The following is a 23,029-nucleotide window of genomic DNA, read 5'->3' as shown; positions in this document are numbered from 1 at the left end:
ATTCATTCACTGAGCTATTGCTAGCGATTATGGGACCACCACTTCATGAACAAGTTAAAATGCTTCATAACGGCCCTCCTGACCTGAGAAAGCCTGTTTTAAAATGTCAGGAGACTTTGTGATGCTGTTTGGGATGGAAGTTATAAGCACATTATATATAAGCTCTGCTTAAACTCAGAGTATGTTTTCCCACTAAAACAGGTTTAGTTGAGCTTTACTGGTCATGTTGACCAGCTGTACTATTTCATTTGCTGAGAGCCAGCCAAGTGGATCTCAGTGGAATGATGCTGATAAACCTTACTACTTTAAACCCGTCTCTCTCTCTCTGCTGTTCTCAATATAATGTCTGTCTGACATCTGTGTAAATGATACCATCTTGGCTCTCCAGCTGGGTTTGGGCCTGGCCACTACAAAGGTGGCCACTGCTTCTTCATTTTATATAATGAGGCTTATTCGTGTTCTTTTCCATTTTTGCTCACGTGAAAAGTTCAATCTTTTATTTCCCTCAGTTAAGCACCTGGAGATTGCTCAATGGAAGGCATCTCATGCACCCTGAAATGCCACTGTTACTGTGGTGTTCCTGTAAGACTGTGAAGTCTGTTTTGATGAGGAAGTGAATGAGTTAAGGACTAGGGAGTCCCAAAGGAATGCTGTAAAGTATCCCTACAATTCTAGCTTACCTCACTCTTGTCAAACAACAGTGATAATATCCAAAAACAGGTGCAAGACAGGAGGTGTTTCAGGAAGCTGTGTTTCATGCAAAGACATCAGAAATGTGGGCTCTCAAAGGGCCACTTATTGTAAGATCCGTATTAATTCAAAGAGAACAGTAAAATTCCAGAATATGTTTTCAGAAACATTTTTTTTTTCTGTCCAAAATAACGCAGTTTGTTGTTCTAGTGTACAAATGGCAATAGCAGACAAGATAACCGCTCTCTGTTTTTAAAGTAATGAGATAGCCATCTACGCAAGCTTATTTTTTTAAACATGAGGAGTATTTGGTTACTAGATATTAATAGTCTACAAAATTACCTGGGAAAAGTACCCCATTTTCCAGATTCTTGTTATTTTCATCTTATCTTAAAACTTAACATGAGAAATTAGTTTGGTTTTTTTTTTTTCAACCCTCAGTTGCACCCACTTTAAAACGTGCATAAATAAATCAATAAGTCCTACCAGTACAGATCTCTTCTCCTGATAGTTAGGGATATTTCCCTAAATTTCCTTTGTCGTGTCCAGAATCGTCTCTTTTGTAATATGAATCTGTAATGAAATGCAGAAGTCAATGTAATTATTATTATTTTTTAAAGTGTAAGAAAATATTGCTTTTATCAAACATAAGTAAATAGATGAGATCCAGTAAGGATACTGCCAAAGTTATGGACTCATAATATGCTGTTCTGACTTAGTGCTTTGATGGCTGACACATGCCTGTAATAATATCAATTGCTGCTACTTAATCTCTGACTTTTGTTCATTTAAAGACTTGTTCCCTCTTTGCTTTCTTCTGTATTCTTCTTTAGTTTCAAAAATACTCCTTTACTGTGACAGGGAGAGAACAAATTGTTGACTTAAGCTCTACGCATTTGGGAGTTCAGTGGTTCATAGAGTTAGGTCACTGTTGCAGCCACCTTTTGAAGACTATCTCCCATAGCCAGGCAGAAACAGTAGTGGAAAGAATACCACAGTATTGATGTTAAATTATGTGCTAGTAACCATCTTATTCATGGAGATGTGGCCTTGTAACTCAATTAAAGCACAAGATGAACTGAAGGCAGGCCCCGGAAAGACCTCAGTGAAACTGAACTTGATTCTGTTGTATGCTGAAGAGTAGAATGAATGTAATCTGCATTTATAGATGATGTTCCAAGGACTTAATAGAAGAGAAAAGAAAGGATAGTGGGATTACTTGGAGACAGGAAGCCATTTTTTTTTTATTTGCTAGTAACAGCTCACTTAACATAAGCTCAAGACTTGTTTCAAACTGGATTATGCTTTATATTTACTAACTGTTTTTGGAAGTTACGGCCAAGAGTGAAAGCCACTTAATGTATTTCTAGTATTAAATCACCTGATGGATAATGATAGAGTAGACAGAGAAGGTACCAGTTAATCTGCATTAGCTCATGAGTTCTGGATAACTTCTTGAACTCTTAGATTTCTAAAATTCTACCAGGCTGTTTCAGTTTTTCTCTGCTTTACTGATGTGATGAACTGTTTCCTCTCCCGTGTCAATATCAGGTCATCTCCAGTACTATCTTTATATTGTTTTCCAGATAATATGCCATTTAATCACTTTTCTATTAGGTGTAAAGGAACAAGTACCATATAAGGTAACAAGTACCATAACAGTTGTAATAACAGCTCTTAATAATAAAAGCATTTAGGAGTTTTTTAGATGATAGACGTTCCGTGTTCTTACTTCAGTTTTATGCATTTTTCCTTTGTAACTTCACAGATGCAAGATTTTACATCTGTGATGGCATTATGGTTTAAACTCATTAACTTCTGAACCACAGAAGTTAGGCTGTAAAGTCAACCAGGGCAAACATTTTGAGGAACTTTTATTGCTGAATGGCTACTGAAGAAATTACAGGAGAGAGATAAAAAAAAGATAAAAGCTGACACATCCCTTTTTTATGAACTATTGGTGAAAATAATGCTACTAAGAAAGCTTCTGATAAGGGCTGTATAAATATGCACCTTGCAAAGGCATCTAGCAGTGTAAGGTATGGGAAAGGATGTCAGTTCATCAGCCTTTCTCCATGTCTTTGGGTTTTTTGATTGCTTGTCTTCTTCTCCAAGTATGCTGGATTAGTTTTGACTAGCAACAATATGAATATAAGGAAATTCCTTGTGTCTGCTTTGAAGAAGAAAAGAAAAAAATTCTACTTGTCAGTACAGCACAGTTAGATATTTTATGGTATATTTTTGTCTTTAGCCAGAGCAAGCAGTGTAAGGCAGTATTAGATACAAATCGCTGTACTTGTTAAGAAGGAAGAAAGGAAAGTTTCTTACATAGCTTTCATAGATACTTAGGTCATAATATGGCAATATAATGTCACGTGATGCACTGTCATATAATTTGATTATTAATTTAAACAACCAAATAGCTTTTAACAATGTTAAGTCACTCTTTGAGTAATGGCTTGCCACAAGTTTATTTTTTGGCTTCGTGGTGTTTTCTGGCAACTGCAGAGAGGTTTGTTCCATATCCCAATCCCTTCCAAGATGTGGTGAGTTTTTCTCTTCCATTCATAATTCTCACCAGTTCTGTGACTATCCATTTTTGATGTCACACTATTCTACTTTTCTTCATCTTTAGGCACCCGCCTGGAGCATTACTGTACGAATTTCTCTCATTATCAAATGTATAGAATACTTGACACCTGACTTCATCATCTATGAATGAAATCTAGGAATCTAGAATGAACTGTCACCACTATTCCTCTCAAAGGCCCCATGGTGTGCATGCAGTGTACAGGAAGACAACATCTTGCTGCTCTACTTGAAAAATCTGCGTATTTGTCACTGAAGAGAGTAGAACTTCAGTTTATTTTTTAATCATTGACACTAGCAAATTAAGATTTTTATTCAATTCATTTTTTAACCTTTGCTGTTAGTGAGATAATGAAGGCAATTGAAAGAGGGCCTGGCATAGATGGCTTGGAAGCAACAATTTAGTGTGTAAAATGATATGTGAATGTGGAAATGCTTAAAATGTCAAAATATCAACACACTGCTGTCACTAGAATACTCGGAATATTGGCTACATATACATAGTAAAAAGCTCAATTACTTCAGTATATGGGGCCTGTGCATGTCCCTCTTCCTTGCAGTAGCTGAAGTAAGGCAGTGTTTTGAAGGAGCAAGGCTGTATTTAAGATATTTAGACACACCTTCTCTTAAATGATTGCAATCAAATACCGAAGTCATTCCAGTGTTGGCTCATCTTTGCACATTATAGTCTGTGTTCCCTTTTCGTAATGCATGCTCCGATGCCAGAAGTCAGGCAGGAGTGTGTGTCCAGTGTTAACTGGGTTGTGCTCATTCCTCCTACATGCCTTTCTAGAGCCTGTGCTAGTGAAGTGCGTGTGAATGCCCATGAGAGTACATCATGCAAGCAAACAAATGCTACCTCTAAGCTGTAAGTCAAATTCTGAGACCCCATGTTGAGACGTGGTTGTGGAAGGAAGCAGCGCCACAGAGAAGGGAAAGGCCTGGAAGGACCACGTGTGAGACGCTCAAGAATGTGAAAAGCTCTCTTCACCCTTTTGAGTGTGCATAGAGGCACTCACAGCCTCACCCCATGGGACAGATAAATTATGCGTGTGAGAGAATTTCTGGGAGCTCTGGCTTTCTGCACAGTGTATGGGTCATTTGGAGCAGACTAATGACTTCCTCGAAGGGGGCAGAGGTCAGTTTAAAATTCTTAGGTGTAGTATGTAATGCAAATTATTGGCAGGTTTGGAAGATATCATTAAAGCCTTCATTAGGGAAGGACTTTGTTGTTACTGAAGATAAGGCTTCGGATGTAGGGTGGGAAGGGGTCTGTTTGCTAGATGTGTCTGAAATGGGTTTGTTTTGAAAAGCACCTCTAGATTAGGCTTAACAAATTCTGATCCTGGTTTATATTCTGCGGGGCACCTGAAAATGAAAATTGTGGTTTATCAGAGGGCAGGTTTCCCCAGAGTGCTCATATAGACTAGAACGTATGTATAGTGCATATTCTATAAAATATGCATTAAGCTGTTGGCATTGTCTCCCTTAATCTTTTTCTTCATTTCAGTCGGTCTTAAAATAAGAAAGAATGAAGCAGTCGCACACACGCCTACCCAAATCCTGTCTTGTGAAACCGTCCTTAACACCTTTGCTGAATGAGGCACAAACATGACGCTCACCAACCTACGGTTTCTGGCACACCCTGTTTATCTACACAGGGACTCTTCCGAGAGATTTTTCATTGTTTGTTGCCTACGTAGTCTTAAACTGTCCTTCAAAAAACTGTTGAGAAAGGGAATAGCTATGAAACAGACCACTGCCTATTACGGATTGAAGATTACTGGCATTTTTCTTCATATGACATTGAACAGCTATCAGGAGCAAAACAGTTGTGTGCTTGTCTCAACTTAATGTTGACTTGAAAGATAGCAGCTTGTAAAGGGATATATCCATTTACGTACATTGAGAAAACCTTCAGAACATTTTGATTTCAGTTTTAAGGGAGATTGAGTCCTACAGTCATGGCATGGCAGAGAGGCTTTCCATATTGTGTAGCATGTTGTATTTTCTTTGATGTTATCTCATATTCCACTAATATTTTGATGAATTGTCTTAATATTTGAACAATAAAATTAGTACTTTTTGTATTATTTTTAATATTGAGAAAGAGATGCCATGAATAATCAGCAAGAACAAAATAGTTATCTATTTTAAAATAAGCTGATGTGTGTAGGTATCGATAGCTCCAATGCAGCCAATGAAGTGAGTCAAAGACTAAGGAGAAAAGTAGGAGATAGATAAATTATTTATTTCCTGACTCTGCTTTTCTATTTCCAGAACTTTGCTTTGTGATGAAAAGTAGACCTACAACTCTACGGTTTGAAGTCATAAAGCTAAAATCAATTTAGCAACTCACAAGTTTGACATGAGTTAAAATGAGAGGAAAGTGAAAGAGAAGGGAGTGTTCTCTGGGAAGGAAATGGTGAGAAAATGGGCAGCCTACTCTAGGAAGACTTGGAAGTAGATGAAATCATGAGAACCTGAACAAAAGTTCATAAGCACTGAGGTTTCCATTTGGTTAGAGAGACTCCAGTAAACATTCTTGCTGTGAATGCTCTCAAGAAACCTAAGGATAATTAGATTATGTTTTTAATGCAATCTATAGTGCTTTTTATTTGTTCCAGACTGTATGAAAGTATCTGCAGCTTCTTAAAATGATCATTACCCTTTTGAGGCAATTAAATTGAATAACCACATACACATCTTAAACAAGCACCGTGCTTCTTAAAGTGGCTACTATCAATCCGAAGTGAGTAATAATTTAAGAAAGATATTCCAAAGCTTTTCCTTTTTTTCTTGTTGCGGTGTTTCCTCGTACTTCTTGTTTCAGTGGAGTAGCCACAGTAACAGACTGGGACATAAATCTTTTCTAGCAGCACACTTTGTGTGTGCTTACTGTAAGCTGATTCACAACCGTGTGCTATGAAGGACGTTCAAAACCATTTAGGCTAATGTGAAAATTATGTAACTGCTGTGGAAACTTCAAAAGAAAGCTATTTTTTTATTTATTTTTTTCTTTCTCTTTGCCTTGTTTGGATGCATGTTCAGGCTGGTTCTCTATCTGTGTGCTCTTGCGCGTCCTTTTGATTTGTACTTTCAATAACTGGTTCATCAGGAACTTTTAACAAAGCATGCAATCTCGCTGTGAGAAGATAACTTTTTTTGTTTTGGGTTTTTCTTTTTCCTAATTTTCTCGTTCTTCTAGGGTGTGGTTAGAGCTAAAATGAAATTTGGGTTGGTCTTTCCTTTTTTGACCTGCCAATGTGTTTGTTCTGTTAGCGTCGCTCTGCTCCCTGTAAATCAGACATTCTTCTCGGCTTGCATCAGGTTGCTAATGACATGATTAATGCAGGAAGGGTAGAGAGGGATGACGTAGTGGCTCAGGCAAAGTTTACCTGAGAATTATCTCTAGCTCTCTACTGTTTAGTGTCTGTGTGAGTCATGGCCTGAAGCCCTGCCATTCCCTGTTCTTCAGCTGGGCAAGATCACACTTACCTCATTCTATGTATGCATTTCTCCCTTTCCTGCCAGATCTGATTAGAAGTGCTTTTGTTTTAAACTCTAATTTTATGAAACATTAAATGCCCTTTTAAAGATAGCTGTGCATAATGCTAAATGAAAAGAACCACAAATATATGTGGTCGAAGGAGCTTTGCAAACTTTCTCTGTCCTTATATGAATTCTGATTTTATCAACAGTAAGTCTTTTTTCATGTTTAACAATGGTAGTTTTATGGCATTAGTGAGCTTTAACCATGATTCGGCTGCTGTCGATAAAGCATCCTGTCCCTTTTTGTGCATATGCATGTATATGAACTAGCAGAATACAAATGGCAAGTTTGTACTCCAACCTCCAGCCTTGGAAACTTCCTTTGACTTCAGGTACAGCTGTTCTGCTCACATTTGTTCCAGTCATTGATTCCTTAACAGAGTAGTAGGGAAACTCAACTGATCTTACTGATCAAGAATAAGATGAGCACATTCTCTGATACACTTTCAAGGCTTTAAAATTCCCTTACTGTGGGCTAAACTGGAGGAATCACACCTCTCTTGTACATAAGAATCAGTATTTGTTCTATTCGGTGTATGTTTTCTTCAGTTATAAGTTCCCGAGAGAGTATCTGCGTTATTCTTCCACTGAATTTCCTGGAAAGTGTGCTGTTGTGCTCTTAGGTCTCTCTTAAGGGATTGGCATGAAGACAGTTTGCAAGAAATGCTGATTATTTTTCAAAGTTGCTGTTACTTCTCTGTAAAAATTTTAATGAAGTCTTTGACATCCTTCAGAACTGTAGCTTTCTGAACTAAAAGTATCAGCTTTTCTGTGTATGTGCTGCTCGGTCTGAATTACCTTGCACAAAAAGTGTTTAATGTTTAACAGTAGAATAGTATGCTGAAAACAAGCTGTCTTTTCCCAGCTGGCACATACCTTTCAACCTGCCAAAGTCTATATCAGGAACTTGATGTGTGGGAAAAAAGTTCTGAAATGATAGACAGAAAAGCATCTTGTGGGAAACCTAAAATGCCATGAGACTCAGTCTCTTGATATGGAATGTTTTTACAAGTACAGCATCATCATCATCATCTCCCTTGCTTTTTGATATTTTCAAAACCGAAAGCCTGAGAATGTAACATTGCATAGAATGTAAACAACCTTGATACTAAGATAAGTGAGACTTCTTGGAAATAACATTCACTTGAGGGATGAAGAATGGTCAAAGCGAGCAATTAGCCAAAGAAGTTATTTCTATAAAGCATAGCCCTTAACTACTCCTAAGAAAGGCTATAAGGATGCCTGAGATAATAATCTGATGGTTGCAGAAAGTGCACCAGATGAGTAAATATTGAATGTAAACATGTTACCAGTTTAATCAGTTCTTTAATGCAACGTGCTGCAAACTTTGCGTATACTAAGCTAATGCAGTTGTTGATTGTAATTGTGTAGATGCCCAAATGTGGATGGCAGAAGTTTATGTCTAGCTTAAAGCTGTCTGCATTTTGTTTTGCTGATTGTAAAGGAACTGTTTACATGCCGGAGTAGCACAGATTTAGTTCCGTTGAGTCAGTGTTGAAGTAAAAAATCAAGCATGTTATTTGACATGTGCCATTGTGTAAGCTGTGTAACTAGAATCTATCTTTCACCCTGAGCAGTGACATGGTATTTCTTGGTTTTGTTTTCTTCTTTCTGAAAAGCCTTTGCACTGGCTGTGGAATGGATTTGTAGCTGTTCATCTGAACTGCTCTTTTGCTTTTTCAATGAGAGAAGGAACCAAATGAGGTTCACAAGTTTGATTTTCAACATTGAAATGTACTGAACAAAGTAGAAGGGGAGGGTGAGGAGGGGGAAGAAACTGTCCTTAAACAACTTATGTTAAGCCCTCATCCCCTCACTTGTCCCTCTATGAGGCAGGACATTGCCTGTCTCACACTTACTGTCGAGCTTCTTGGTGCTTGAAGCAGCAGCCTAGCTGTGGGAAGGGATCTTTGTCTGGTTGCTGGGCTAGGTCCAGCCCCAGGCCAGTGGAAGTCCTGGTTGCGGAAGGGCCCGAAAAGCAGGAAGCAGATGTGAACAACAGGGGCCTGGCTTAGGTAACCTAATAACAAGTGTTCCAAGCCAAAATAAGTAAGTCTGTCGAAAGGCCAGAACTATATAGTTCATTGTCTTATTTACTGGATTACCTAAATCTATATTTATATGAGGATTGATGGGCCTTTTGCACATACCTTTCTTTGTTTGGTGTTTGTAGTCAGTGTTCAGGCAGCTTGCCCAATGCCGGTGCATGTCACCATCACTGGGTATTTTTCCAAATTACCTCAGGTTTATTTGTGTGTGCGTTCTTCAAATGCTTTGTGTTGTCTTTTTGTTATCTTGGTAGTTTTCATCTTACAGTTTGCCAGAGATTAACATGTATAAAGAGGCCAGAATTAGAGCCCTACATATTCAGAAAAGGCTCTATGAAGTCACCTAAACAGCAAAGATGTAGTGTTTTATTTTTCTTCTCCCTGCTTTTCTTGCTGTTGCTTTCTGATGCAAAAGTGACTTTGGCTCAAGCACTGGAAGGGGCAGCCCAGGGAAGTGGTAGAGTACCCATCTCTGCAGGTGTTTAAGAGACATGTAGACGTGGCATTTAGGGACACGGTTTAGTGGAACTCGGTAGGTCATGATGGTGACTGTACTCAACCATCTTAAAGATCTTTTGAAAACTAGATGGTTCTGTGAGCTGCATCAGAACCATGGGACATCTACATTAAGCTTCTTAAACTGGATGTTTGCACCTTGTCTTTGAGGGTTAATGAACAGAAGTATTTCTTTCAGTATGCTTTATGGAATGCATTCGTGGTATCCATTCATCATTCGAGAACTCTTTCATTACAGCATCCAAAAAGCATATGGAGCTCCTCCGAGTTAAAAAGAAACAAGGAATAAAGCAAGTGGAATTGAAGAAAATGATAATCTTAGGGGATAGGCATGATGGTCAGTCGGTATGGCAAGTAGGCGTAACATGCCATAGGAAGATGGCTCATGCTGATGACTCGGTGGAAGGGTAGCACAGAGATCCATGCTGTGAGGTTTTCCTTTGCTTTGCTCTTGTTCTTGAGGAGTGCTCAGGTATAGTCTCTCCCTTAGGATTTTTTGAAATGTTTGAGGTTCTGCATCTGCCAGGCCTCTACCTCTGCCTTTGTTTCAGGCTTGCAGTTTTCATGTACCTTAAAATGTCCCTTAGCGGGTTGTTGCTGGCCATTGGAGCTTTCTTGGTTATCACTTGTCAAGTTGGAGGGTAGGCAACTGCAGGGTGATGCAAAGGGTTTCCAAATGTGTTGTTACTTTTTGGTTTAACAATGTGAGAAAAGCACATCATTTAACTATCAGCGATCTTTCTGACAGTAACATCTTTTGTTTTTTTCCCTTATTTTCCCCCTGGGAGTTGTGGGAATTTTGTTATTTTTTTGATAGGCCTGACTTTCCCTCTTCTTTCACAGTAGCTACTGCACCATTTTTCCATTTAGAAGGTGTTTCCAAAGGTAATCTCTTATTAGGCTTCCTGCATGTAACTCTGTGACATTCTTAGTTTGTACATGTTATTTTCTGCCATTTGTCCTGCTTTGGAAATTTCCATTTCCCAAATCCATTTAGAGGAGAGAGGAAAAACTCACTTTGTGATGGCGATGCAGCAGAGGAGGGTGTATTTGTGTTTCATAACTCTGTAACAAATGTTTTCCATTTCCTCCTTCACCAAAATCTCCTTGTCGGTAAGTATTGGGATTTGCTGACTGCAGATCTATTGTAGCGTTTTATAAAGATGTTTCTCTTTTGGTAATCCTCGTAAACATGTGTGAAAGATAACATCAAGTCACAAATCTAAACACTGCTAATAATATTAAGATGGTTCACAGAGCAAGGAAGTGGTTTTTTTTTGTAGTCAAATATCACTTTGTGAAAGCTGAACAAAAGAATTCTGTCCCAGATCTGTTAGTTCTCTCAATTAGCTTGTTCTTCTAGGGAAGAAAGGCTTTTGTCTGTCTGTATGCCAGTAATTCCTAGTAACCTCTGGACCAGTTGAGGAAGAGAGATTTTGATGATGTTAAGTGTCAGTGAGTTCCATTGCTGTGGCTTTCCAGGTAGAAAAGAGAGATCTTAGTGCTCCATTGTGCAGAAGTCTACAGCATGAGCATGCAAGCCTACTGAAGGTTTTTAGAGTCCCTACAGGATGCAGGTTATCAGGAAGCCAAACCATGCTGGTTCCATTGCTCACAGAGCTGATTGCTGTATTGTGCCTTGTTTTGGTTTTGTTTGTTTACTGTTTTATTTAAAAATCAAATTATGATTGCCTTTGCTAAACTTTTGTTGTGTTGCTAGCTTTTCTATTTATGTTATTGTTGCCAAATACTAGAAACCACAAAGAGAACCAGTGTGATAAACAAGAACAAATAAGGACAATATCTGAAACACTGTTGCTTGCACATAGTTGACTTAATAACATCTGAAATGAAAAACGGTTCCATTTTTAGTGTTTATTTTAGTTGCAGCTTTTCTTATGCCCCTACGAACTTTTCTCCCACTGGAATATCAATAAATACAGGAGGGCTACTGCTCTGTTGCAAGTATTTAAGAACCACAGACCAAAGGAAAAATAAATTGAAATTAATACCTCAGGTTTAAGGAGGAGTTCCGGTGTCATAAATACTGATTTAAACTCTAAAAATGTGAGCTACCTTCAGTTGTGTATGTATGTTCATCCTGAGAAAACACTGAAATCGCCTTGTTCTGATAGTTGCTGATTTTTCACATTTTCTCATTTCTGATTCACATTTCTTATGGTGATAAAATAGTCACCAAGACAACTAGTTTAGCTATAGTTCTTTAAAATGACAAGTATTGGGCATCAAAAGCTACGGTTATAAAAGCAGTTCAACCTGTTAGTGAAGGCCGGTGATCCTTCAGATTCCTCCCAATGAGATTTAATTCACTTTAGATGGAAGTCCTCTATTTAAAGGCTGCTGAGTCTCTAGGCGGTGCTGCCTCCTCTTTAAAAATTTGAAAATTAAAATTTGATGGCTTTGTCTGCACGCTTCTTACTGCAGAACTCTTCACACTTTCTTCAGAAACTCATCTCTTCAGGCAGACTCGTTTTCTATTCCCTCATCGCAGTGCTTTAAGACAGGTTTCCCTGTGGTAAAACAGTTTCCTTTATTACTTGTTTGTTTACATTAGCCGTGGTTTCCTTCTTAAGGTTAATTATTGTTTCAAAGAAATTGCAATTTCCTGTTCTGGTGCAGCTTGTTTGCTTTAGATTTGTTCCACGGCTGTCATGATGTCTGTAAAATATTGTTCTGGAATTCTTTGTGTTGTGAAGGTGCAATGTTCCAACTGATGGTTATTCATCTTAGTGTTTTTTCTCTCTCTCTTTATTTTTTTTCTAGGTAAGGACAACTTTTGTAATGATCTTTGCTTTCAAAGAAATTCTCCTGTGGTAAAGTATTAATCTAATTTTCTGTCTTCCTTTAGTAACTGTATTATCTTTCTATGTATTAAAGTGGGGGGGGGAAGGAAAAAATAACCCCCGTCTGAGTGCTGTAACCTTTTGAATAGGCTGCTATGGTTGCTGGAAGAGAATTTTAAAGCTTGGAATGGGAATTTGGGTTTCTACTTAATAATCTTCTGTATGCAAGGTGACAGTACAAGCACAGAAGCAAGTTGCTATCACCTGCAGTACTCTGAACAAGTTTGAAATAGGCTTTCCTTTAGCAAAGAATGCTTCAGATTATTCTGTGCAATATCTACATGCTCTAAGGCCCTGCCCAGGTTTCTACTTGAGCTTATGTAGTAGTAATTACTTTACCTACTTTACACCAAAAGAATTTAAAGCTAGATAACTAAAGTAACATATCAAGTAGCTAAGTTAAACATGTACTGTAAGTTAATCATGATTCAGTGGAGTAATTGACAAGACTTACAATGGCAGGATTCCAGAGCTGTTTTATAAAACACGAGTCTGGTATGTCTAAATTTACTGTCTAGTAATACTTCAGGGTCTGTGCTGTACTGGGTTTTTCTCTCCACAGTCACTCCTAACTGTTGATTTAGAAGCTTCCTGTTAAAAAGATCTTTCATTTAGCAGGCCTAGAGACAACTTCTGATTTCCAGAGAATTGGTATATTGTGGAAAGTAATGGAACTATAAATACAACTTCCTGTGCATTAGACATGTTTGCCAGTTGCTGGAAGCTTGAAAAAGGGGATCTTGTCTGACTACAATTCACAATCAACCTATGGAAACGAGTTGAAAACAGCAATCTATTTCTTTCATCGGGGACGCTGTTGGTTCATTTCATTGCAGTTCTGCTTTTTTGTTCTTTTTCCTTTGCATATCCAGTTTTAATTAATCAGTGAGAGGCCCAGGCATGAGGTAATGCTGGAAATCAACATCTTGAATCCTGTGATTCTTAATAGAGAATTAATGGAAACAGAGGTACTGCTATCTCCTCGGTCAAAACTTTGTGTCATTTGGACAGTATCTAAAGACAGGCACTGGGCTGCTGTGTGCATAAATTCCTTTGGGATTTGTATGTTTTTGGAAGACCAAAATTAAAACAAGAAATACTGTAATTCATACTGGGAAATAGACCTCCTGATCTTTGAAATTCACTGGCATCTGTATTGTCACAATGTGAAGTGAGAAGGGCCCTCCACAGTCATCTTGTCTGATCCTTCCTATTACACAAGGCCAAAATCTCTTGCTTATCATTGAAACAGATTTTATGTGGGTTAATAAAGTCAGTGGAAGTTGCATGAATTTTAATTTTCTCAAGGCTTAAATATGCTTTCTCATTGCTGTTCCATCTGAAAGGCAGCAAGTGATGTTCTCAAGTAAACTCTGGAGTATGAGATGCTTTGTGCCAAGAAGCAGAGCTTGTAGCTTCCCAGAAATGCGTGGGTGGCATTCATCCTTAGCCTAACTGCTCCCACACCACTGGTTCCCAGCTGGCGAGGAGGAAGAGGTGAGAAGCAATGTGACAGGGAGAGGGGAGTAGAGATGCAGTGATACAGATGGCATGAGGGAGGAGGAGTAAGGAAAAGGTACAAAAAAGCTGGCATCAACGAGTCTCTGCTTCAGTGAAATAAGAAAAAATTGGCATATGAGATAAAAGATATGATCCTGCCAGGTGTTCTCTGTCTATTGGTTTGACCAGTGTTCTTCTAAGAGTCAACAGGCTTTGAAGAGATTGAGGCCCTTAAGAAGTGATTGTTAGTTTATGGCAGGAATGAGCAACACGCATGCATTCGGTCTCCTGCACACACTGTAGTACCCTTGCTCATGTGCTTTTTCTCTCTGACTTGCTCAGTCTTTTCTTTCCTCTCGATCTCTTTTGTTGGTTAAAGATTTATCACATTTGAGTCTTAGAGGCAGAACAAAGCTTTACTAATCAAGAGCGCTGTGTTAGTTTCCGTATGTTGGCTACACTTTTCCATAGGCTATTCCTGTTTCTCTTGAAAACATGATGCAGTGTTATGTACTCCTCAAAGGACCACAAACTCTAGCACTGTAGCACTTGCTTTGGACAATAAAAAATGTAGAAGAGGCATTTTACATCAGCATACAGTTCATGTATGTATAGCACGCACATGAAGCAAGCCCAGGCCATCTGGAATGGTCTTGCTGCATGTAATTTTCTCCTCACTCCTCTTTCCCTCCCTCTTTTTTAAAATATATATATATATATATATTCCTCTAAAGACAGTAGTTTGGCGGCAGGAGGAGAGAATAATCAGGTCTGAAGAAACCATAGGTCTCACTAATTTGAGAAGACTTTTTGCTTTGGTTGAAAAGGAAGGAAGTCTTTATGCCTATGTCTTGCGTGCTGGCAGCAACATTACTTAATTTTATATGAATTCTATCCTGTGACATAAAAGACCCATGCTCCTACGGAAAAACAATCCATTTCTTCTGAAGGTTTTTGTGATCACAAGGCTCATAATCTGGGAATTAGTTTGAAGTCCAGATCATTTACTTTAAAATATAAATTGAACTGCAAATATTGTGTTGTTTGTTTTGTTTTGTTTTGCTTCTCCTGCCTTTGATTTTCCTATCCTTTCCAGAGTTTTACTCTTTAAAAAGAAAACAAAAAAGAAGTAGAAATGAGTTAAATATAGATGTAGATTACATCACTTGGTCTGTAGTACTTATATTTTCTAGAAAGATACGAGTTTACTGCCAAAGTATGACTCAAAGGATCAATAGCAAACAATCTGTGCAAGTTTACACAAGAGAACTGAAGTATTTCATTCCATAAGAATTGTGCTTTAAAAGCACACGTTGCAAAAATAGATACTTCTTTGGGAACGTTGCTTTTTTAATTTTCACTGTTGCTTTCAGAAGTACGTCCAAGTAGTTGCTACGGGGATATGTGTTTTTTTTGTTTCCTGAGAAATCTGTTGCTGCACACTGAGAACATAGGGGAATATAAATGGCTGTGGCTTCAAATGCTCGCATTTAGCAGAGGTCAGTCATAATATTTCCATCCACATAAGCAGTGTTAAATTTAAAAGATCATTTGTAATTTACAGGCATCTAATTGTAACAAGGAATTCAAATAGGGATCAGAAAGACGTATTCCCTGCTGCTCACAGTGGCTATGGCTGAGGAAGTTGCATTCGCCATGTCCTTAAAAACATTGCCATGCCGTGCCTGTGATGTTTAATATTGTTTGATTATTTTAAAATCTTTGGGAGTGACTTATCTAAAATCAATGTAAGCAATGAATAGAATGATACCCTTTCCATGTCCGCGCATGGGTGACATTATGCAGAATAAAATTATTTGGACAGAGTAACACTGAAATAATAGACACATCTCTTCCTATATACTTTCTGTATAGCCCTGTTTTGTTGACTAAATCACTTTGCTCTTCTGTCACTGTCTTAACAGTTCCTCTAATCCTTTTGATGTCAATCCATTTAGTATGTCAAGTGTCAGAAGGGAAATGAAGGAGAGCTCCCCACTCTTCCACTTCTTTAATCCATGACTGAAAAAATAGATACAAACTATGTAGGTTCAGGCTAGTGAAGAATCTCATCCCTTTTGCTTGCTTCTTGTTTTTAGTTTTTTTCTTTTGATGTAACATTATCCACACAGTAAATGATTAGTTAAAGCCTCCACAGTACTTCTAACAGTTCCTCAGGGGTCTTGACCATGTACTGATTGTAATGTCTGATAGCAGTGGCAGCTTTTGGGCTTCAAATGGTTGAGTGTCGCAGCTTCTATGTTTGAAAAGAAGCACAAAATTTAGAAACCTGAGAGGAATAAATTAGAAGTTATAGAACTAAAAACTAGTGGTGAGAAGGAGATGCTTTCAGCTTTGGGTTTGTTTCTGCGTGTCCCTTAAATTTGGCATGTGTCTGTTGAGATTGCTGGAAGAACCTTCATTATTCTTAGCAGTTTACCCACCGCAAAGTTTTGCTCTCCATTTACAGAAGACTTGTCAAAATGCTATGACAACTAGCTGGTTTTAGACAAACAGAACCTGGCTCTAAAAAGACAGTGAGTCTGTAAGTCAAACATGGAGGGCAGCCATTGGCACTGGAAAAAGCAAGAAACCACAGATTGTTTTCTCATTGGATGAAGAGCTTAAAGCAACGTAAAGTTAATTGAAGAATTCCTTGAAAGTGAAGTCAGACTGAAATAAAAGCTTAGGGGTCTATAATTTACTAAATGTGAAAGCTTTGTAAGCAGAAGTGAAGCTAAAAGTTTGAGAAGAACATATTTTAGTAAACATATCTGGCTTGTGTTACAGACTGTCCTGTTTTAATTATTTGTCCAAATAATGCAGATTTTCAGTAGGATCTCTAATTAGGCACGGTTTGATTTATTGAGCTGGCCCCATATAAACCATGATGTCATGCTGTACTGCTCGAAATTACAGCTCTGCTCATGCAGTTTCAAGATGATTATTTTTAACTTCGGAATGTTTCAGTTTTGTGCATCTTGGCTTTTGGCTTTGTGAACTTAAGATGTTCTCTGCTCCTCTCCTCCTCCCTCCCCCAGATCAAAGCATTTCGCTGCAATGTAACAAGAATAAAAGCCATTCAAATGGACTTCTAAACACTCCTCTGTTTATGTGCTGTTGGTAAATAAGAAGAGAGGCAAGGACAGTCATGCTTGCACTAAGGGGGTTGAGAAATAGGTACAGTCAGTATTGAACCGTGTGTTTTGCCAGGTGTCCAGATGTTGATGCCATTCCAGAGCAGAAATGCTTCATTTCTGACTTTAAAAGATCTTAATTTTCTTTTGATGCTGCAATTGAAGAAAAAGGGGAGGGAGGAAAGGGGGAATCTGCACTGCTTGTTCCTGCAGGTAGTAAGTACTTACTAGGAACAAAAACCCTTAGACATATTCAGTTTTACCCATATGTGTTGCATTTTCTGCTTGTGTCCCATTTGAACAGGGAAGTTTGCCTGTAGTTCAAACTACGTCCATTCCAATTGCAAAGGGAAGGCTTTTCACAGGAGAGTTTCTGAGCTTCTGTGTAGGGGAGGTCTCACTTCTGCAGAAGTGAGCAGCTTCTTGTCCTGCCAGCATCCTGATTTGGCACGGCGGGCTGCAGAGGAACAGAGGTCTGGGAGTGAGGTCAAGGTCTGGTCTGTCCTTCCAACCTCTTCTGGCACAGTAAAGAGACCAAGGTGCGGGGGGGGAGTCTTTCTGTGGAGCAGTCCAGGCAGCTCTTGTCTAGGATGGAGCTTGTCAGCAAACCAGGAAGGGAATGAGAAGTGAAAGAGCTGAGGTGTCATACTTGGGCTGGAGGCGCTTAATTACCCATAGCTGGCATGGAGTGGAGCAGCATCTGGGAGGCAGTAGCTGTGGCAGGGAAGGACAGGCTCCATTTTCTCCTACAGCCATAAGGAACATTTCTGAGTGGGAGGGGAAGGTGAAAATGTCTTCCTGTGGGTTTTAGTGGAGAGGCTTGGTGAGCTGCCCTTGGTGATGACTGCAGCGTTTCAGGCTTGTGTAGGTGGAGAATAATGCATTTCGAGTCATCACAAAGCTGTGCTTCTCAGGAGGAGCCTTCATTACATAAGAGTTAACTCTGTTTCTATGCCTTTAATTGTGTATATAAACTGGGTTGCAGCTGAAAAGACTCATAAACAGCCATGGGATTTCTTGGTGGTGTTGTTTTTCTTTCTGAAGGTTATTCGCAATAAGTATCGCGTTTTTAATATGATTGGCTGTTGACTAACATTTCTAAATGTGTAGCTGCTTTTAGTTGTCTTGTAACTCATCACAGAGGGCTGCTCAGAGGGGAAAGGGGAAAGGAGTTCATGTTCTCCCTGTGCTTGGTGCCAGTGGAAGTAAATGGGTGGAAAGTATGTGTGAGTTTGCTAACAAATGGTATGTGTAGTGGAAAGATTTGATATCTGAGCCTAGCTTTAAAAAAATACATATTCATTTGCTTGCTTTGACCTGGCAAGGTTGCCAATTGAAAACAAATTTAACCATTTAGAATAAGGTGGAAGCCTTAATCCCTTGAGTATTCACCTCTCTAGTTTTCAGTAACAGGGTCCTATAATGTCTTAGTTGTAACATAACCTCAACAGAAATGGTATGCAGTTCAATAATCAACAAGTTTCCACTTTCCATTGATTGTAACCCTCTGAGAAGCTTTTCACAGTAGCTGAAATCCAGCGATAAGCAGACCACCTGTCTTGTTTAGTTTTGCTGAACTGAAGCTAAGTAGTAGATTTCAGATGATTTGAAGATGAGCTGCTCGTGTTCTGTCTTGCCTTAACAACACAGACATGTCTTTTGTTCATATCAATCACAAGATCTTAATATAGTCTCTTTTGCAGATAGTAATTAGCAGATAGGTGAAATGGATCTTGCTGTGAGATTTCAGTGGACTGACCAATTATCAGACACTTGGTGTGAGTCTGTGTGCATGCACGCACATGCACTGCCTTTGTCCTCATTTTCTTTAATAGGTCTGGCAATATGCTAGGTACCAAAACAGAAGCAGACCTTGAGAAGTGTATGACTGACAGCAGTTTAATTCTTTTCTGTATAATAAATGACTGATGTAGGTTTAATTATCTTTTTTTTTCTTCTGGCATCTCTTACATGACATTTACTTGCTGAAACAGGTGTTGGAACTTACAAGAACAGTTTGCCTCTGAGAGACAAGTATAACAGGTACATCACCACATCAGATATGTGGTAGAAGCCCTGTCCCTGGAGACATTCATGGGCAGCCTGATCTAGCTGCGGGTGTCCCCATTCATTGCAGGGGAACTGGACTAGGTGACCTTTAAAGGTCCCTTCAAACTCTAAGGGTTCTATGATTCTGTGATCACCGTACATCTTGTCATTAAAGCTGTACATTCACCCACGATCAGTCTCACAACACAGAGAGAAACTACAGGTCTGAAATTGCTCATTGAGGATCTGTAGCCTGCAGTATAGAATGGTCATACTTGCTAGACAAGACAAGTAGGTTATGACAACTGTCATGAGAAACTGAACAGGAAGGTGGAAGGGAGCATGCTTGCTGTGAGTCCTGGAGTTGCCAGGGGTCACCAGATGGACAGAAATGGCATTTTCCAGCTTGTAATACTTTCAGTAGCTTCCTTTTCTTTTTGCTCTTACAATGTAAAGCTGTTTATCATCATGTAAAAAATAATCTCTTCAATAACATGTGCTTGAATATATTTTCTTCATATCAGTGCCAAAAATCAAGAGGAACGGCACTGCACAGCAATGCTGGAACAGAGAGATGGTTACATCTGACTGCTGGGTCACAGCTCAGTGACTTCAGTGTGGTTAGCAGAGAAGCCACGATGCCACAGGTCAGTGTGCAGGCTGTATTAAACTTAACAAAATAAGTGGCTGCTCATTTAAGGGCAGATTGCTGCAATTGTTGGCAGGAATTAAAAATAGCACAGCTTTGATCCTGGTCTTTTGCAAGACTGCTTCTGACTGATGTAGTGGAAGGTGTGCTTTTCCTCAAATATTGCTACAGTTTTACTTGAGTAAAACTTCAGCTGATTCTTGGTTATATATTGAATTTAAGAGTCAGTATTAAGATGATTCACATCCCTTACTTAAACCTCCAATAGCATCCTAGGGGGCAAGACTGAAGAACAGCCATGTTGTATCAGGCTGGTGTCCATCAAGCTTTGTATCTTGTCTCCAACTGTAGCCCTTAGTCACACTCCAGTCACAGGATCAAGGCATACAGTCATGCTCTCTTTGCCACATCTTGCCATTTTCTGTAACATTCTGCTCAAATTCTCTTTTGAAATCTATTCTCAGTATTAAATTTTGGTTTTGCTGAAAACTGCACATCTTTATGGCAGCAAATCCATAGCGAGCTGCCTTTTCTTATGAACAGTATGACTAAGTGCACCCAGGCCTCCCTCAGACATGTTATCATCACCATCTGCTAGTGGCTTCTTGTCATCTCTACTTGCATATGAGGCATTTATTTCACAGCAGGATAAATTCAGCTGCCCACCATAGAAATAGAAATGCGGTGAGACCAAGTGGTTTCTTCCTTTATGCATTTTGTAAAAGAAGTAGTGGTTATGGGAACTATTGAGAGACACTTTAGTGCAGGGGTATGAAGAGAAATCAGGAGGGCCCTTGTAAAACGTGGAAGAGGTTACCCTTGCTTTGTGTTTTCTTCCTGCAGCTCTGGAGCTGCCCCTGTGCTCGGGGTAGGCCTATCACTAATGTTAGCACTCTAAAATTCTGATTATTGTCAGTCTTTTCAAACCTGAATCATGTTATTTAACACAGATTTTCTTTTAAACTACTGCTATATGTGCAGTATGGATGAGCACTTGGAGAAACCAATGGGAGACAGGAATTCTGATGCTTTTAATTGTTTTGACTAATCAGGAGCTTTGCACCTGGATGGAGAATGTTTATTTCTGTTCTCTAGATTTACATGTTCAATGAAAAGTACAGCTGGATTAAAGAAAAATGCTCTAAGATAATGATGAGAAGTATAGTAGCCTTTCTTTTTGCTTGTGCTGTGCTTTTGAGAGCAATACTTGTTTAATTCATTTCATTCAGTGCCTTTGTAATCCGTTAACGTGCTTTTTCCTTTTTGGGTGTGTGGATTTCTTTCATGCAGAACAAGGCAAGGAAAAGAGCACAAACAAGAATAGTCATTCCATTTTCTTTGCTTTTCTTCACCTGCTTGCTTGGTCTCAAGGATAAGAATCACTATAAAAAGCTATCCTGTAAAGTACAGTCTCTGGATATTTCTTTAGCAGACTATGGAAAACCTGAGTATACCTACTTTATGTAGATGTTAAAGGCAGCACTGTGACAAGTATGGTCTAATCATGCTGTCACCTTTTTTCTACCATATGCTTGTTGTAGCTCACGTAACTCATTGCAGTAATTAATTACTGGCAGTAATGCTGGCCAGTGTGTGCTATAAAACAGAATTTGCTTGTATCAATAAATTGTCATATGCTTACAGTTCAAGCCTTGATCAGCATTAAAGTTCTTGTCCCTGTTGCTGAGTCTTGGCACTTGGAACTAAGATGTTGAAGAAGAAGCTAATGCAAACTCTAATGTTGCTGTCTCCATGAAGAGCAATAATTTAGATGGAATGAACATTATGCTAGGAAGTAGAGTGGCATTTGATTTCTTTGCATGTTCATCCGAAGCTTATGAACCAACCCAAGCAGGAGCAGAGCAAAACAGTTGGACTAGATGATCTTAGTGGTTTTCTCCAACCTTAATGTTTCTATGACTCTATGGATTTATATACTGGGTTCTTTCAAGGAGGAGAGAATCCCTGTTCCCACAAACAGACAGCAACATCTCTTGATTTACTGTGCCCAAATTAAAGACAAGGGCCCCTTGTTCCATCTGCCAGAACTAGAGTTTGTGCCTGCTTGGTTGCATCTTGATCTGACTGTTTACCCCTTCTACATCTTTTCCTGTTACAAAAAATGCATCGTACAGAATGGTGTCATGCAATATACGTAGAAGATAACTAGAAAAAGTGTTTGGACTGAAAGTAAAAAATCCAGAGGGTAACCTGAGAAAGTTTGGAACAAGTAGCTACTAATTCCTTATGTATACTTTTGTGTTATGGTTGCTGAGGTTAATAGATGAGCTGGATTACACTTGCAGTCTTAGAAAGAGATTTCTTTTCAGACTTCTTTAGATCATACACAGATACTACATCTTATGTCTGAAGTTAAGCTTAGGATAATTTCTGAGACTCCAGAATAGAGAATGATAAGATGTTTTGATTTGTATGCTGGTGGGTTCTTCTCCTTTTGACTGATAGAAGTTCAATATGTTCTCTATTGCTAGGTGTCATCAACTCTTTCATGCAACCAATGGTGATAGGCAGAGTGGGTTTCAGTAACTAAACAACAGAAGTCAGTACTAGGTTTGCCTGGAAGGATTTTAGTCTCCCTGGTAATGCATTTAATAATGGTACTTTTTCTTCCCTTTTCCCTCTTATTTCTGGTAATTCAGGAGGACCATTATTTCTTTTGCTATGTCAGTCCTTGTATTCATGAAAATATCTTCATTTCCAATAATGGATAGATGATTGTGTTCACTATGTATTAAATAACTTTTCAAGTTATCCAATTGCGTAATCAATGTTTTTTTTCATGCTACTTTTTCTGTGTAGCTTATCTCCTTACAAAGAAGCTCCTGGATGTTGGGAGTGTTTTACAAAGATTGGTTAAATGGAACATCAGTCCAGAAGTAACTTCTTGCATAAGAAGAAAGAACAGTTTTCAAACAGCAAGTGTTAGGAAATTTCAAGTGGCTGTTCTTGTTTTGGTTTGTTTGTTTTTAACTACAGACATTTGAAGCTGATTTCTCAGAACAGTTTATATTTGCATTAAGAATGGGTACAATAAGTGTGCTTTAGAAAGCAGGGAGCACAGACTGTCATCTCGTGTTAGTGTCCTGTGAGAGTGGAAAGGTGTTTCCCTTTGAAGTTGACTGTTTGCCTCTTCCCTATTTATTTTGCTTTCTTGCTAATACCAGTATCTTAGTAGGAATATATTCCTATTCCCTGTGTTGCCAAATTTCCATTCTTCTCTTTTTCACTGTTAGAATATAGTCTGGCCCAGCTCATCTTCTTTTCTAAACATGTCCCAGTCTGAATCCCAGGCTGCATGTCCTACATTTTTTCCCTTGGAGAGCAAAGGCCTTCCTCTTCCACCAGCCCACGAGCCTCTACTGTTAGTGGTTTTCAAATGGAGGACATGAAGGA

General features: G+C 38.8%; 2 protein-coding genes across 6 annotated transcripts in view; one reads left to right on the top strand and one right to left on the bottom strand.

Annotated features, from left to right (window-relative positions):
- CMSS1 (cms1 ribosomal small subunit homolog) overlaps positions 1-23,029 on the top strand; it is a 222,109-nt gene that overhangs the window by 98,932 nt on the left and 100,148 nt on the right. The gene's annotated exons all lie outside the window — the stretch shown is intronic.
- The window catches only part of FILIP1L (filamin A interacting protein 1 like), a 192,349-nt gene that overhangs the window by 97,104 nt on the left and 72,216 nt on the right, over positions 1-23,029 (bottom strand). For 2 of the 4 annotated variants that reach the window (XM_072327182.1, XM_072327184.1), the window contains exon 3: positions 1,177-1,263. The exons of the other annotated variants lie outside the window; for them this stretch is intronic. The gene's annotated coding sequence lies outside the window, so the exon portion shown is untranslated. The remainder of the gene's footprint in view (positions 1-1,176; positions 1,264-23,029) is intronic. 4 annotated transcript variants of the gene reach the window in all.

The sequence above is a fragment of the Excalfactoria chinensis genome, chromosome 1 (genome assembly GCF_039878825.1).
Source record: "Excalfactoria chinensis isolate bCotChi1 chromosome 1, bCotChi1.hap2, whole genome shotgun sequence".
Classification (NCBI taxonomy): Eukaryota; Metazoa; Chordata; class Aves; order Galliformes; family Phasianidae; genus Excalfactoria; species Excalfactoria chinensis.
Note: the sequence above shows the minus strand (reverse complement) of the source record. Positions and strands in the feature narration are given on the sequence as shown.